The sequence below is a fragment of the Scyliorhinus torazame genome, chromosome 21 (genome assembly GCF_047496885.1).
Source record: "Scyliorhinus torazame isolate Kashiwa2021f chromosome 21, sScyTor2.1, whole genome shotgun sequence".
In the NCBI taxonomy this organism is placed as follows: Eukaryota; Metazoa; Chordata; class Chondrichthyes; order Carcharhiniformes; family Scyliorhinidae; genus Scyliorhinus; species Scyliorhinus torazame.
Genome location: NC_092727.1, coordinates 117,141,293 through 117,149,387, shown reverse-complemented (window position 1 = coordinate 117,149,387; position 8,095 = coordinate 117,141,293). Strand labels below are relative to the sequence as shown.

The following is an 8,095-nucleotide window of genomic DNA, read 5'->3' as shown; positions in this document are numbered from 1 at the left end:
TGAAAACAAAGTGCTGGAAAAGCTCAGCAGACCTGGCAGCATCTGAGGAGCGAGAAACAGAGTTGGCCTTTTGAGTCAATATGACTTTATTCGACTGAAACGTCCCTTCACAGATTTGCCAGACTGGCTGAGTTTTTATTTCAAATTTCCAGCTGTCCGCAGTAATTTGCTGTAATTATAGCTGTAACAGTACCTTAGGGTAACTTGGCTGCCGATTATTCTCTGTCCACGCGCTCCAATTTAAACGTGTCATTTCTGAGACCAGGAACTTACCAAATGCTGAGCACTGCTGCTGAGCAGTCACACAAGTCTTAACGTAACATGCTGATTCCATTAGCTTTGCAAATGCCGAGGTGGGAAAAGGCACCGACTAGTGGTGAGCAATGCACACTAGATCGCGCGTCCAGTCTCCTGCCTACTTCTAAACCAGTTGGTATCCGTGGCAGCAATTGACCAAGAGCCAAACCACAATCTGTAAAGCTAGCCACTTCCAGTGGCCATCCAGTGCCCTCTGCTGGAAGTGCAGTACATGGCTGTCAGGTCAAAACAGAATCTGGCTCTGCTATAATGGGGCCCACTGTGGAATAGTCTACCAATGCTTGGAATACAGAAGCAGGAGTAGGTCATTCAGCCTCAAGTCTATTCCTCAATTCAATTCGATTATTTGCTGATCCACATCCCTTGTTATCCTTATCTAGTAAAGAAAATCCGTTGATCTCGGTCAAGAAGATTTCATTTGACCCCGAATCCACAACTTTTGGCGAAAACCATTCCATATATTTCTACTGTCCTTTGAAGAAGTGTTTCCTGACTTCTCTGCTCAGTGGCCTAGCTCTAATAATATTATGTCTGCCAAAGATACCGATATGAGCTCATCTTACCATGATGGCCTAATGGGTAAGGTTATCTATGACGAGGCAGCATTTTGAGATCCGCAATGGAGTCAAGCAAAGGGGGGGGGGGGGGGGGGGGGGGGGCGGGATGTGGCCCTGGGGAACTCTCGGGGTACTTACCCTGGTTGCCCTCGTGAGGTCGTGGAGCTTCTTGCGGCACTGCTCCCCAGAATGAGGGGTGTGCCCCACAGCGCTAACGGCGATGCCCACATCACGCCAGTTGCGCCTGACTGCTGGTCGGGTGCCGGTGGCCACGTCTTGGGTACAGGATCGACCTTCACTCTTCCACTGCGTCCAGCAGTGTCTCCAGGTCATTGTCCCTGGGGGCGTCACGGCGGGGCGCAGCCATCTGTGTCGGGGCCTGTGCGCAGATTGCGCACACAAAATGGCACGGCGCCGCGTCATCCGGGCGTCGCGCGATGATGGCACTGCTCTGGTGCCATGCCCACCGCGTTTCCCGTGGTCCCACTGCTGGCCCATTTTCAGGGCCTGAATCGATGCTGCCGGCGGCCTGTTCGCGCCGTCGTGAAACGTGACACTCTGCCGCGCCTTTGGAGAATCCCGCCCAATATTCCCCCAAAATATTTTAAAAATCTATCCTTACATCAAGCATCGTATTTTGCAGGACTGGCCGTGTAGTTTAGGCCGTAATGGTGGCACTGCTGTCGCACAGCTTCAGAGACCTGTGTTTAATTCTGGCCTTGGGTGACTCGGATTTCCTCCCACAGTCTAAAGGTGTGCAGGTCAGATGTACTGGCCATGCTAAATTGCCCCTTAGTGTCCAATAGGTTAAGTTGGGTTACAGAGATAGGGCGGAGGCGTGAGCTTAAGTAGGGTGCTCTTTCCAAAGACTGGTGCAGACTCGATGGGCCGAATGGTCTCCTTCTGCACTGTAAGGATTCTATGATTAACTTGTCTGGGACATTGCTGACTAGCTCACTGACCTTTCAAAAGAACAAAGAACAATGCAGCACAGGAACAGGCGCTTTGGCCCTCCAAGCCTGCGCCGATCACGTGTCCTATCTAGACCAACCGCCGAATCCTATACCCTGTCTGTTCATGTGCCTATCCAGATAAGTCTTAAAGGTCGCTAACGTATCTGTCTCAACCACCTCACTTGGCAGTGTATTCCAGGCCACCACCACCTCTGTGTAAAAAGACTTAATCCGCACATCTCCACTGAACCTTTCCCCTCGCATCTTGAACTTGTGCCCCCTTATAATTGTCATTTCCGCCCTGGGAAAAAGCCTCTCAACTATTCACCCTATCTATACCCCTAATAATTTTATAAACTTCTATCAGGTCACCCCTCAGCCTCTGTTTCTCTAGGGAGAACAATCCCAGTTTATTCAAACACTCCTCCTGGCTAATACCCTCCATACCAGGCAACATCCTGGTAAACCTTTTCTGTACTCTCTCCAAAGCCTCCACGTCCTTCTTGTAGTGCGGTGACCAGAATTGGACACAGTATTCCAAATGTGGCCTAACCAACATTCTATATAATTGTAACATAATTTTCGAGCTTTTATACTCGATACCCCGTCCTATGAAGGCAAGCTTGCCATATGCTTTCTTTACCACCATTTCCACCTGTGCTGCCACTTTTAAGGATCTGTGGACCTGCACGCCCAGATCTCTCTGTGTTTCTGCCATGCTTCTGCCATTTATTTTATAGCTCCAACCTGAATTGGATCTACCAAAATGCATCACCTCACATATGTCCGGGTTAAATTCCATCTGCCATTTCTCTGCCCAATTTTGCAGCCTATCGAAATCCTGTTGTATTCTCTGACAGTCTTCATCACTATCCGCAACTCCTGCAATCTTAGTATCAACCGCAAACTTGCTAATCAGATCCGCTACATTTTCTTCCAAGTCACTTGTATATATTACAAAGAGCAGAGGTCCCAGAACTGATTCCTGCGGAACACCACCAGTTACAGACCTCCATTTGGGAAAAACACCCTTCCACTGCTACCCTCTGTCTTCTGTGGCCAAGGCAGTTCTGGATCCATCCAGCTAGTTCACACCTGACCCCATGTGATCTATTTTGCACCAGCCTGCCATGAGGCACCTTATCAAGTGCTTTGCTAAAGTCCATGTAGACAACATCCACAACCCTTCCCTCGTCAATCATTTTTGTCACCTCTTTAAAAAGATTCAATCAAATTAGTGAGACATGACCCCCCTCATACAAAACCATGCTGGGCTGCCTGTCGTTAATAAGACCATTCACTTCCAAATGTCCATAGATCCTATCTCTGAGAATCTTTTCCAACAATTTCACGATCACTGAAGTCAAGCGCAGTGGCCTATAATTACCTGGATTTTCATCAGACATTCAATTATCCTTAGTTTAATTGACCTGCAGATTCTTTGTGTGTGATTGAGAGACACTGATCAGAGCTCACAGTTTAAAAGTCTTCTCCCACACAGAGTAAGTGCAATCAATACACAGGAGTGTTTTATGGCATCTACAGGTATTATCTGATTGAGGAAAGTTAGTAATAAAATAATGCATTGAGGCCAAAAGGAATTGAGGGCTTGTGGTGGATTGGCAATATAATTATTGCTTGTTCTGGAAGGTGCAGGTAAATTGTCATTATTGACGCAGGTTCCGTAGATTCATGTCTTTAAACAAAAGCATTCTCTGTAAACTATTGCTTCATACCACTATGCTCATGATGTAAACCTGAGTATTCTGTACCTTCAGGTAGAATTGAACACAGTTTGATGGGGTAGTACCCATGCATTTTCCAATTGCTCCCTTTGATGGCAGTAACTAATGCTGAGGTGGAATTCCAAAGACGTTCGCAAGGTTACTTGAACCTTTCGTAAATTCCACCTGCTGTGTAAATCCCTGTGATTGTACGTCAGAGAACTCCAGAGTAAGAAAGTTCACGTTGGCATCGAATTTCATATGTTGTGAAGTCACAAGGCATTGGGTGATGGAGCTTAAAATGCAGTGAGCGTTACACCTGGTAAATCGGACTGCACAGGCAGACGTGAGCACAGTTAATTTAATTTAATAATCTTTATTGTCACAAGTAGGCTTGTATTAACACTGCAATGACGTTACTGTGAAAAGCCCTGAGTCGCCGCATTCCGGCGCCTGTTCGGGTACACGGAGGGAGAATTCAGAATGTCCAAATTACCGAACAGCACTGCCAGCTTTGTCACAATGTCAACTTTTCCACAACAGATTTTCAAGACAGAAAATGAACAGAAGGCAGTATGTTGTTCAAATAAAATTTATTCTTGCTCATTGGAAAAGTAGACCAAAAATGTGCGCTGAATAGATATACCTGACAAGTCCATACGAGCAAACCGAGAAAGCAGCACGTTGATGCTTCTGTTTTTAATGGTAATCATTTCAAAATGGTATCGTCATTAGCGTCTGCCAATTGTTTCGTAATGCACTCAAGCTCCTCGTTTCTTTTTTTCTTCAGCTTCAACTCTCCTCTTCAGTTCGACTCAATTTACAGATTAAGAAAGAAAATTGCTGAAAATCTAAATTGGAATGCACAGAAAAACTATTGGCGTTTGAAGGAGATAATAATTGAATCTACTTCTCTATTATTTTCTGAAATGGTATCTGAAAGTTTGAAGTATTCCTATCAAATCCCATCATCCACTGCAGCTGCTTGTTGGTCGGTCACTGGCAGGACCTGTATAATGCAGGTGGCTACTGATACCTGGATGGAGATTTCTGCTGCACCTTTTCCAGGGCAAAGTTGAAGTGAAAATAAAGATGACCTATCTCTGAGCTGGTGCTGATCATCCTACAGAGAATGCCACAGACACAGAAATGAGGCATCACTACTTGGGTTCAGATATCAACGAAGACATTTTCTAATGTGGCAGATGCAAAGCTGCAGGATGCAGTTGCAAGTTTAATTGCAAACAATCATGTCAAGCTATAAAATTCCTCCATTTTCTCTGAACCAGAAACAGGTTCAGGCACCGGACTGTTAAGTTAGCAGATGTTTCTGGGGCAGCGGTAGATGCATTACAACATGCTAGGATGCCCTGCATTAGAGAGGGAATGTTAGCCAAGGCTGCCAGTCCCACGAGATGCATGCACCCATGTGGCGCAAGAGCTGAAAAATGATCCCAATAATTTTTCTAGACTAATACTTGGAATGAGCGGGTTGTCTAATGAGGAAAGGTTGGAGAGGTCAGGTTTATCCATTAGAGTTTAGAAGAGCTAAGAGGCGATTTGATCAAAACCTTTCAGATCCTGAGGAATATGCAGGATGGATGTGGAGAAGATGTTTCCTCTTGCCTGAGAACCCAGAACTAGCGGTCACTGTTTAAAAATAAGACGCTCTTCATTTGAGATATAGATGAGAAGATCGGTGGCACAGTGGTGAGCATTGCTGCCTCATAGCACCAGAGAATAGGGTTCGACTCTGACCCTGATTAACTGTCCGTATGGAGTCTGCATGTTCTCCCCGTGTCTGCGTGGGTTTCCTCCAGGTGCTCAGGTTTCTTCTCACAGCCCAAAGATGTGCAGGCTAGGTGGATTGGCTATGCTAGAAAAATTGCCGCTTGTTGCCCAGCGATGTGCAGATTAGTTAGATTTGCAGAGATACGGTGGGGGGAGTGGGTCAAGGTAGAGTGCTCTTTCAGCGGGTCAGTGCAACCTCGATGGGCCGAATGGCCTCCTTCTGCACTAGGGATTCTATGGATTCTAAATTTCTTCTCAGAGGGTCTTGAGTCTTTGGAACTCTCATCCTCAAAGGCAGTGGGAGCAAAGTCTGAATAATTTTAAGGCAGAGCTAGATAGATTCTTGGTTAACAAGGGTGTGAAAGGTTATCGGTTGAAGTTACAATCAGATCAGCCATGATCTTATTGAATGGCAGAGCAGGATCGACGGCCGAGTATTGACCGTGGCCTGATTGCTGCTAATTAATATGTTTGTATGCCACCCTGGAGACGGGACTTTGTGATTGGAGGCTTGGGGACTGGAGACATCATCAATTGAGAGAGGTTTAAGATATTAACCAATTTCTCAAACAGATTTCAGCATTGACTTCGTTTGGACAATGAGATATATTACTCTCAATTCGCTACTAATGATAGCTTTTGCCTTTCACATGGAAGAATGTTTTGTTTCACTTCTACCTGTTGATCCAATGTTTTTACAGCCGCTTTATGGAGCAGAAGGTAGGCTATAAGTTAGACCAAGCAAGACCAATGTTTAAAAATATTCCACCACTCCATTATTAAAGTATTTGTGACTTTATAAATCTTCAGCGGAATATGTAATTATTGGATTCTGCATTGCAGAGAATTTATAAAATATAAATTTTTATACAAAGCGTTTTAGATTTAGATTTATTGGCCTCAGTACCGAAGTACAGTGAAAAGCATTGTTCTGTGTACAGTCAGATCATTCCACACATGAGAAACATAGGACATACGATAGATATACAATGTAAGTACATAGGCATAGACTCGGGTGAAGCATACGGAATGTAGTGCTACCCAGCAAAGAAGATGTGTGGCGAGATCTGTTCAGTCCGTAAGAGAATCATTCAGGAATCTGGTAACAGTGGGGAAGAAGCTGTTTTTGAATCTGTTAGTGCTTGCTCCCAGACTTTCTCAGATTATTTTCTGCCTGATGGAAGAGGTTGGAAGAGAGAATACTCCCCCCCCCTCCCCCCCCTGCTGGAAGAGGTTGGAAGAGAGAATACTCTCCCCCCCCCCCCCCCCCCCCCCCCCGATGGAAGAGGTTGGAAGAGAGAATACTCCCCCCCCCCCCCACTCTCCCGAGCTGGGTTTGACTCTGAGAACATAAGAACTAGGAGCAGGAGTAGGCCATCTGGCCCCTCGAGCCTGCTCCACCATTCAATGAGATCATGGTTGATCTTTTGTGGACTCAGCTCCACTTTCCGGCCTGAACACCATAACCCTTAATCCCTTTATTCTTCAAAAAACTATCTACCTTTATCTTAAAAACATTTAATGAAGGAGCCTCTACTGCTTCACTGAGCAAGGAATTCCATAGATTCACAACCCTTTGGGTGAAGAAGTTCCTCCTAAACTCAGTCCTAAATCTACTTTCCCTTATTTTGAGGCTATGCCCCCTAGTTCTGCTTTCACCCGCCAGTGGAAACAACCTGCCTGCATTTATCCTATCTATTCCCTTCATAATTTTATATGTTTCTATAAGATCCCCCCCTCATCCTTCTAAATTCCAACTAGTACAGTCCCAGCCTACTCAACCTCTCCTCGTAATCCAACCCCTTCAGCTCTGGGATTAACCTAGTGGATCTCCTCTGCACACCCTCCAGTGCCAGTACGTCCTTTCTCAAGTAAGGAGACCAAAACTGAACACAATACTCCAGGTGTGGCCTCACTAACACCTTATACAATTGCAGCATAACCTCCCTAATCTTAAACTCCATCCCTCTAGCAATGAAGGATAAAATTCCATTCGCCTTCTTAATCACCTGTTGCACCCGTAAACCAACTTTTTGCTACTCATGCACCAGCACACCCAGGTGTCTCTGCACAGCAGCATGTTTTAATATTTTATCATTTAAATAATAATCCCTTTTGCTGTTATTCCTACAAAATGGATAACCTCACATTTGTCAACATTGTATTCCATCTGCCAGACCCTAGCCCATTCACTTAGCCTATCCAAATCCCTCGTCAGACTTCCAGTATCCTCTGCACTTTTTGCTTTACCACTCATTTTAGTGTCGTCTGCAAACTTGGACACATTGCCCTTGGTCCCCAACTCCAAATCATCTATGTAAATTGTGAACAATTGTGGGCCCAACACTGATCCCTGAGGGACACCACTAGCTACTGATTGCCAATCAGAGAAACACCCATTAATCCCCACTCTTTGCCAATCCTCTATCCATGCTACTACTTTCCCCTTAATGCCATGCATCTTTATCTTATGCAGCAACCTTTTGTGTGGCACCTTGTCAAAGGCGTTCTGGAAATCCAGATATACCACATCCATTGGCTCCCCGTTATCTACCGCACTGGTTATGTCCTCAAAACATTCCACTAAATTAGTTAGGCACGACCTGCCCTTTATGAAGCCATGCTGCATCTGCCCAATGGGACAATTTCCACCCAGATGCCTCGCTATTCCGTCCTTGATGATAGATTCCAGCATCTTTCCTACTACCGAAGTTAAGCTCACTGGCCTATAATTACCCGCTTTCTGCCTACC

The 8,095-nt window shown here is 45.3% G+C and overlaps 1 long non-coding RNA gene across 1 annotated transcript; it reads left to right on the top strand.

The window, feature by feature from the left end:
* Positions 1 to 191: 191 nt before the first annotated feature.
* Positions 192 to 6,217, top strand: LOC140398564 (uncharacterized). Its single transcript, XR_011937510.1, has 2 exons — positions 192 to 897; positions 4,096 to 6,217. It is a non-coding gene; the product is annotated as an uncharacterized lncRNA (long non-coding RNA).
* The last annotated feature ends 1,878 nt before the right edge of the window (positions 6,218 to 8,095 follow it).